The following is a 9,874-nucleotide window of genomic DNA, read 5'->3' on the forward strand; positions in this document are numbered from 1 at the left end:
GAGAGACCAATTATTATATTTGGGCTGGAGAGTGATCAGGCAATAAAACTTATAAGCAACCATGCAATTTTAATTATGACGCCAAAAAACTATAATCCCAAAGGCAACAGAAAGAAGGTAGGGAAAACACTGGGAACACTGAGCATTACTGCCCCAAGAAAACAAAGATATTTTCCACATGGTTAAGAGTTTCTTTGGTGGCTGGGCATGGCAGCTCATGCCTGTAATCCCAGCACTTTGGGAGGCCGAGGCAGGCAGATCACCTGAGGTCAGGAGTTTGAGACCAGCCTGACTAACATGGAGAAACCCCGTCTCTACTAAAAATACAAAATTAGCCGGGCGTGGTGGTGCATGCCTGTAATCCCAGCTACTCGGGAGGCTGAGGCAGGAGAATTGCTTGAACCTGGGAGGGGGAGGTTGCGGTGAGCTGAGATCGTGCCATTGCACTCCAGCCTGGGCAACAAGAGTGAGACTCCGTCTCAAAAAACAAAACAAAACAACAACACCAAAAAAACCCCAACCAAACAAAAAAACACAGTTTCTTTAGTATACTGTGCCTATCTGCTCTGTACCACCTGCCATGTTGCTGGGGAGTGTTTCATTCAGCAGACAGATTTTCCCTCTAAGCCTAATACGCTTCATTTCTAGAGGCCAGAAGTCACCCCGGCTACTAGAAGCTTGTTCTTCTCTCTTACCTCTAAGAACTTAGTATTTGGGGTGGGGTTGGTCTGGTCTCTAGGGAAACCCTGGAGTTTTCATACAGTGCCTACAAGAGCAGCCCACTCTAGTTATGACCGTGGATCTGAACATCAAGACATCACTATCAAAAATCCAGCCATTGGATTATAAATCATGCTGCTATAAAGACACATGCACACGTATGTTTATTGCGGCACTATTCACAATAGCAAAGACTTGGAACCAACCCAAATGTCCATCAATGATAGACTGGATTAAGAAAATGTGGCACATATACACCATGGAATGCTATGCAGCCATAAAAAAGGATGAGTTCATATCCTTTGTAGGGACATGGATGAAGCTGGAAACCATCATTCTCAGCAAACTATCGCAAGGACAGAAAACCAAACATCGCATGTTCTCACTCATAGGTGGGAATTGGACAATGAGATCACTTGGACACAGGGTAGGGAACATCACACACTGGGGCCTCTCGTGGGGTGGGGGGAGGGGGGAGGGATAGCATTAGGAGATATACCTAATGTAAATGACAAGTTAATGGGTGCAGCACACCAACATGGCACATGTACACATACGTAACAAACCTGCACGTTGTGCACATGTACCCTAGAACTTAAAGTATATATATATATTTAAAAATCCAGCCATCAGGAACAGCTTTGCCATAGTACTTTTGTTCTGAGGAAGGCACTATTCAATGAGGCACTCATGCTCAAGGATGGCCAGGATATTCTGAGAGGTTTTCGTGACATTCATGACTCTCAAGGACCTACCCACCTGGGCCTGACTACCACAGTACTCAGGTCTGTGGCCTTTACTGTTAGAGGATGGGCTTCTGCTTGGGAAAGGCCCTGGGTTCCTACCACCTCCTCCCTCTTTCTTCCTAGGGCAGTCTGGTGGCCTTTGAGACATGAAGCAAAGTCACTTGCTTAGAACTGAGGCAGGAGAATAGAGTCTGGAAGCAGGGAACCTAAGGCCATCTCATGCTGACTTCCTAGAACTAAATTGAAAGGAAAGCCCTACCTTTCCACGCCTACGTAACAAAAGAACCAGAGGTTGCTCCCCTTGCAAATCCCCACCTTTCTGTGTGGCAGATGGGAAATTGAAAGTACCTCTGATTGGTTGGGAAAAAAGCAGATGGCAAATTGAAAGTACCTCTGATTGGTTGCTTTTTGCAACCAATCAGACGTTTGCATAGGAGTGTAACTTTGTAACTTCACTTCAACCTCTGATTGGTTGCTATCCTAACCAATCATATGGATTGGGGGCCAAGTCTTCGTTTGTATAGAAGGGCAACTTTCACTCTAGCCTCTGATTGGCTGCTTTCCACAACCAATAAGATGTTTGCATAGGAGTGTGACCTTTGTAACTTCATTTCAGCCTCTGATTGTGGGCTGCAACTTCATGAACATGGGGTGAACACCAAGTGGCCAATGGTAAACCTCTAGCGGGTATTTGGACCCCAGAAGATTGTGTATCAGGGCCCTTGAGCCACTGCTCCGCCCGTTCTCACACTGTGGAGTATACTTTCACTTTCAATAAATCTGTGCATCCTTGCTTCTTTCTTTCCTGTCTTTGCTGTGCGTTTTGTCCAATTCTTTGTTCAAAACGCCAAGAACCTGGACAACTTGCAGTAAAGACCCTCTACTGGTAACAGAACCTGCCCAAATCCAACATGCCTCATGTTTTGGGTAAGAAAGCATTTCATTGTCCCCTGCTTTGACTTACTTGCTAGTTATTTTTTCATGTGAACACACTTTGTCTTCCCAACTATATTGTAAGTGCATCGAGGGTGGGAACCTTGTCTTAAGCCAGTTTTACCTCTCACAATTCCTGCCACCTGTGCACTTTACAGTCACTTAAAAGATACGTGGTGGCCGACTGGGTTCATTCGACAAGCAGAGAATGTCAGCTTTAAGCCTAGGCTTGTGGCTAAGAGGCATCAGCCTTGCTAGGGATTGGTAGGATAAGAGAAAGAAGGGGAAAAAATAAGTAAGGGAAGGGGTGAAAGGGTGAGCATGAGAGTATAAGGGGAGGAGAGGGAAGAAACTGAGAGGGAATGAAAATGAGGCATAGGTGGAAAAGAGTATAATTCAAGGCCCAGGGTGTGGAGTCCCAAGAGAGGGCTCTGTCCTCTCTTCCTTGTGCTGTGATGTAGACTACCCCTATCTAGGGCATCTCCCTGGATTTTCTTCAGTTCAGGAAGAACCTAGGCCAGGCGCGGTGGCTCACGCCTGTAATCCCAGTACTTTGGGAAGTTAAGGTGGGCAGAACATTTGAGGACAGGAGTTCGAGACCAGCCTGACCAACATGGTGAAACCCTGTGTCTACTAAAAATACAAAAATTAGCAGGGTGTGGTGGTGCATGCCTGTAATCCCAGCTACTCAGGAGGCTGAAGCAGGAGAATCGCTTGAATCCGGGAGGGGGAGGTTGCAGTGAGCCAGGATCGTGCCATTGCACTCCAGCCTAGGCGACAAGAGCAAGACTCTTGTCTCAAAAGAAAAAAAAAAAAAAAGCAGCAGCAGCAGCTAAGAGAGTGTAGGCCAGGCGCGATGGCTCATGCCTGTAATCCCAGCAGTTTGGGAGGCTGGGGCGGGCGGATCACTTGTGGTCAGGAGTTCGAGACCAATCTGGCCAACATGGTGAAATCCCGTATCTACTGAAAATACAAAAATTAGCTGGGTGCGGTTGCACACACCTGTAATCCCAGCTACTTGGGAGGCTGAGACAAGAGAATCGCTTGAACCCGGGAGGCAGAGGTTGCAGTGAGCTGAGATCGCACCACTGCACTCCAGCCTGGGCGACACAGTGAGACTCCGACTAAAAAAAAAAAAGTGTGTGGATCTGCAAGACTCTCCAAAGCAGTTCTCTCTAGTGAGCACAACATCCTTGATACAAATTTCCCCCTCCCCTCCACTCTCCACATTCAGGACAAGTGAGGCGCTGGCCCTCTCGCCCCCTGGCGGTCTGTCTAGCTCCCGGCAGCCTCGGAAAGCCCAGGACAGTAGGGCAGTGTACTTGCGACCGACCCCGCCCATCGGCTCCTGGGGAGCAGACAGGACGCACTCCACTTGGCCAGGCCTGCATCAGGCTCTGGCTCTGTCTCCCAGGCTGTAATGCAGTGGTGCGATCATGGCTACTGCAGCCTCGACCTCCCGGGCTCAAGTGATCTTCCATCTCAGCCTCCCAAGTAGCTGAGACCACAGGAGCGCGCTGCCACGCCCGGCTAATTTTTGTTACTGGGGCGGCGCGTATTGGTGCAGTCTCCACGTTCTTTCAGAAGAACGCGGGCGCATCGCTGGACCACGCGCCAGCGGGCAGCCGGCGCAGCCTCCCTGCCCCCCATAGTCCCGATGCTTCCAGAGGCCCATGGCGGGGGTGCGGCGCGGGGGGTGGGGAGTCGGGTGTGAGTTACGGCTTCCCAAGCAGCCAAGTCTATTTTCTTCCCGAAGAGGGAGGGGCTGAGCTTGGCAAGGCTCTAGCCAGCTCCTCCCGCTCTGCCCCACCTGCTCCTCCCAGCTCTCCCCTCCATCTCTGCTTCCAAGCCATTTTTCTCCACTCATACCTGCACTAGCATCCGAGCAGGGAGTAGTTTGGAAGAACTTGTCCTCGGCGCTGCATGAGGATTCAAAAGGCCTCTCAACCTAGAGAGCCCTGGAAGCCAAAATTTCTGCGTTTCAGTAAGGGGCTTGGCTGGGGGTAAGAAGTAAAGTTCTGGCCACAGAATTTAAGCTTCTGCTTCAAAGAAGGAGCCTTTCTAATCTGCTGGGAAATCTCTCCAGGTTCCCTCCACGAAAGTATTTTGCCTGCATTTGTCTCCTCTGGGCAGGCAATAAGGAATCCTACTCCCAGCCCGTTGGGGTGGCTTACGCCTGTAATCCTAGCACTTTGGGAGGCTGAGGCAGGAGGATCGCTTGAGGTCAGGAGTTTGAGACCAGCCTGGGTAACATAGTGAGACCTAGTCTCTACAAAAAATTAGCTGACCTTGGTGGTGTGTGCTTGTGGTCTCTTGCTACTTGGGAGGCTGAGGCGGGAGGATCACTTGAGTCCAGGAGGTCGAAGCTGCAGTGAACCGTAATCGCACCACTGCACTCCAGCCTGGGTGACAGAGTGAGACCCTATCTCTCCCCTCCCCCCATCAAAAGAAAAATGAAAACGAAACAAAGGGGAAAAAAACAAATCCTGGCCCTGCGTGGTAGCTCGCACCTGTAATCCCGGCACTTTGGAATGCTGAGGCTGGCGGATCCCTTGAACTCAGGAGTTCAAGACCAGCCTGGGAAACATAGCAAAACCCGTCCCTACAAAAAAATACAAAAATTAGCTGGGCATGGTGGCGGGCGCCTATAATCCCAGCTACTCAAGAGGCTGAGGCAACAAGATTGAAATTCCATCTCAAAATAAAATTAAAATAAGGCCGGGCGTGGTGGCTCACACCTGTAATCCCAGCACTTTGGAAGGCCGAGGCGGGAGGATCACCTGAGGTCAGGAGTTTGAGACCAGCCTGGCCAACATGGTGAAACCCCGTCTCTACTAAAAATACAAAAAATTAGCTGAGCTTGGTGGCGTGTACCTGTGATCTTAGCTATTAGGGAGGCTGAGGCAGGAGAATTGCTTGAACCCGGGAGGAGGAGGTTGCAGTGAGCCGAGATGGCGCCACTGCACTCCAGCCTGGATGACAGAGTGAAACTCCATCTCAAACAAAACAAAACAAAACAAAACAAAAAAACGAAAAAAGAAAAAAGAAAGAATCCCACTCCCCTTCCCACATCAGGTCCTCACCACCATGTTCTTCTCACCAGTGGCCTCTGGGCTGCCTAGGAGAGGTCTTGCTGTCCTTGCCCACCTAAGCTCGACACGAAGGAAACGGGAGCTCTGCTTTACACAATGCAGCTACTGTGGGGCCTGTTTCTAACCCCCATCCCAGAAGCAGCACAACTCCCCCACCCTGAACCCAGGAGGAGGGCAGGGCTGTGGTTCCTGGCCTGTTGTGGCACCAGAGGGTTAAAGACAGTTGGTGTGATGGGCTTTCTGGGAATCAGACCGGTGAGCAGAACCGAGGGCAGTCACCATCGTCGATCACAGCTCCAGAGCTTATGTGCTCAACAACAACAACATCCACACAAATCCTCTTATTTATTTATTTATTGAGATGGAGTTTTGCTCTTGCCGCCCAGGCTGGAGTGCAATGGCGCGATCCGGCTCACTGCAACCTTTGCCTCCTGGGTTAAAACGATTCTCCTGTCTCCGCCTCCTGAGTAGCTGGGATTACAGGTGCCCGCCACCATGCCCGGCTAATTTTTGTATTTTCAGTAGAGACGGGGTTTCGCCAAGTTGGCCAGGCTGGTCTGGAACTCCTGACCTCAGGTAATCCGCCCGCCTCGGCCTCCCAAAGTGCTGGGATTAGAGGCATTAGCGACCATGCACGGCCCATACAAATCCTCTTTCAGGCTTGGCTTCCGGGCATTGACCCTACCAAATGAGAGCTCAGGACACACCGGTCCCTGGAGTACTGGGCTAATTCTCCCAGCTCAGCAGAGTGGTGGGCTCTTCCCTGTTCCTCTGCTTTTGGAGTCTGTGCTGGTCATTGAGAGGTGACAGCGTGCTGGCAGTCCTCACAGCCCTCGCTCGCTCTCCGCGCCTCCTCTGCCTGGGCTCCCACTTTGGCGGCACTTGAGGAGGCCTTCAGCCCACCACTGCACTGTGGGAGCCCCTTTCTGGGCTGGCCAAGGCAGGAGCCGGCTCCAGGGAGGTGTGGAGGGAGAGGCGCCAGCGGGAACCCGGGCTGCGCGCAGCGCTTGCGGGCCAGCTGGAGTTCCGGGTGGGCGTGGGCTTGGCGGGCCCAGCACTCGGAGCAGCCGGCCGGCCCTGCCGGCCCCGGGCAATGAGGGGCTTAGCACCCGGGCCAGCGGCTGCGGAGGGTGTACTGGGTCCCCCAGCAGTGCCGGCCCACCGGCGCTGCGCTCGATTTCTCACTTGGCCTTAGCTGCCTTGCTGCGGAGCAGGGCTCGCGACCTGCAGCTCGCCATGCCTGAGCCTCCCACCCCCTCCGTGGGCTCCTGTGCGGCCCGAGCCTCTACCGACGAGCACCGCCCCCTGCTCCACGGCGCCCAGTCCGATCAACCACCCAAGGGCTGAGGAGTGCGGGCGCACGCGCAGGACTGGCAGGCAGCTCCACCTGCAGCCCCGGTGTGGGATCCACTGGGTGAAGCCAGCTGGGCTCCTGTGTCTGGTGGGGAGGTGGAGAACCTTTATGTCTAGCTCAGGGATTGTAAATACACCAATCGGCACTCTGTATCTAGCTCAAGGTTTGTAAACACACCAATCAGCACCCTGTGTCTAGCTCAGGGTTTGTGAATGCACCAATGGACACTCTGTATCTAGCTACTCTGGTGGGGACTTGGAGAACCTTTGTGTGGACACTCTGTATCTAGCTAATCTGGTAGGGACTTGGAGAACCTTTGTGTCTAGCTCAGGGATTGTAAACGCACCAATCAGTGCCCTAACAAAACAGACCACTCGGCCCTACCAATCAGCAGGATGTGGGTGGGGCCAGATAAGAGAATAAAAGCAGGCTGCCAGCGCTAGTAGCAGCAACCCGCTGAGGTTCTTTTCCACAATGTGGTAGGCGTTGTTCTTTTTGGTCTTTGCAATAAATCCTGCTACTGGCCACTCTGGATCCGTACTGCCTTAATGAGCTGTAACACTCACTGTGAAGGTCTGCAGCTTCACTCCTGAAGCTTAGCAAGACCACGATTCCACGGGCAGGAATGAACAACTCCAGACTCGCTGCCTTAAAAGCTGCAACACTAACTGCGAAGGTCCGTAGCTTCACTCCTGAGCCAGCGAGAACACGAACCCACTAGACGGAAGAAACTCCGAACACATCCGAACATCGGAAGGAACAAACTCCAGACGCGCCACCTTAAAAGCTTGTAACACTCACCAAGAGGGTCCGTGGCTTCATTCTTGAAGTCAGACCAAGAACCCACTAATTCCAGACCCAGTCAGTCTTACTATCATCATGATACGTTAACTAATGTTTATTGAGCACGTACAATGTACCTGTCCTTGTTTTGAGGTCTCTGTCTGAATCACCTAAATTCATCTTTTTACCAACCCTATAAAAAGACTATTAAGGTCCCCATTGTGCACATGAGGCTCAGAGAGGTAAAACTATGGAATGAGACCACTGCTTCTCTTGTCCTTCTTAACTTCTTCCCCCACCTCCCCTTTGCCCTAGTTTATGAGACAGGAGAAAAGGGAGAAAGCAAAAAGTTGGAAAGAAACAGAAGTAAGATAAACAGCTAGATGATCCTGGCGCCAGCACCTGGCCGTGGTGGTTAAAATAATAACACCAGTAGTTTTGGTCAGGGGTTATCTGTGAATTCCAGACATTGTATGAGAAAGCACTCCTTTTGTTCTGTTACCTGATGTATGTAGCCCCCAGTCACGTTCCTCACGCTTACTTGATCTATTATGACCCTTTCACGTGGACCCCTTAGAGTTGTAAGCCCTTAAAAGAGCTAGGAATTTCTTTTTCAGGGAGCTCGGCTCTTAAGACGCGAGTCTGCTGACTCTCCCGGCCGAATAAAAACCTCTTCCTTCTTTAATCCAGTGTCTGAGGAGTTTTGTCTGTGACTCATCCTGCTACAAAACAACCTGCCTGAAGTCACAGTTACAACGCCAGTATGTGGCAGAGCTCGGATTTGAAACCCTGTACTGTATCTGCATTCAGAGTCTGTGTTTCTTTTTTTTCTTTTGTGACAGAGTTTCGCTCTTGCTGCCTGGGCTGGAGTACAATAGCACAATCTTGGCTCACTGCAACCTCTGCTTCCCAGGTTCAAGCGATTCTCCCGCCTCAGCCTCCCAAGTAGCTGGGATTACAGGCCAGCACCACCATGCCTGGCTAATTTTTGTATTTTTAGAAGAAATGGGTTTTCACCATGTTGGCCAGGTTGGCCTTGAACTCCTGACCTCAGGTGATCCACCCGCCTCAGCCTCCCAAAGTGCTGGGATTACAGGCGTGAGCCACTGTGCCTGGCCCAGAGTCTGTGTTTCTTCTACTAAACCACACTGTCTCCAAAACTCCTCCCTTCCCACCCTCCATTCCCCTGCCTCACCACTCCACCTCCATAGCATGATCTCTGGGTGTGGGACCTCAAAACATGTGATGTCTTCCAGGCAGTGAGCTCAGCATTTCTTCCTGGATAAAGACACTTAACATTGCAGTTTTCTTCCTTTGTTGGGTTTGAAATCCACTGTCTTTTTTTTTTCTTTGAGCCGGAGTTTCGCTCTTTTCGCCCAGGCTGGAGTGCAGTGGCGAGATCTGGGTTCACTGCAACCTCCACATCTCCAGTTCAGGTGATTCTCCTGCCTCTGCCTCCCAAGTAGCTGGGATTACAGGCGCCCGCCACCATGCCCAGCTACTTTTTAGTAGAGACGGGGTTTCACTGTGTTGGCCAGGCTGAACCTGAACCCCTGACTTCAGGTGATCTACCCACCTCAGCCTCCCAAAGTGCTGGGATTACAGGCGTGAGCTACCATGCCTGGCCAATACCACTACTATAAATAATACTATTAATAGAAATGATATCTAGGCTGGGCATGGTGGGTCATGCCTGTAATCCCAGCACTTTGAGAGGTGGAGGTGGGAGCCTAGGAGTTCAAGACCAGCCCAGGCAACAAATAGAGACCTTGTCTCAACAAAAACAAACAAACAAACAAAAAAAAACTGGGTGTAGTGGCACATGCCCGTGGGCCCAGCTACCCAGGAGGTTGAGTTAGGAGGATCACTTGAGCCTGGGAGGTTGAGGCTGCAGTGAGCCTTGATCACACCATTGCACTCCAGGCTGGGAAACATTTTGAGATCCTGTCTCCAAAAAAAAAGAAAGAAAGAAAGAAAGAAAAAGAAAGGCTGGGCACAGTGGCTCACACCTGTAATCCCAGCACTTTGGGAGGCCAAGGTGGGCGGATCACCTGAGGTCAGGAGTTTGAGACCAAAAATTAGCTGGGCGTGGTGGCAGGTGCCTGTAATCCCAGCTACTCGGGAGGCTGAGGCAGGAGAATCGCTTGAACCTGGGAGGCGGAGGTTGCGGTGAGCCGAGATGGTGCCACTGCACTCCAGCCTGGGCAACAAGAGCAAAACTCTGTCTCAAAAAAAAAAAAAAAAAA

The sequence above is a fragment of the Gorilla gorilla genome, chromosome X (assembly GCF_029281585.2).
Source record: "Gorilla gorilla gorilla isolate KB3781 chromosome X, NHGRI_mGorGor1-v2.1_pri, whole genome shotgun sequence".
Lineage (NCBI taxonomy): Eukaryota > Metazoa > Chordata > Mammalia > Primates > Hominidae > Gorilla > Gorilla gorilla.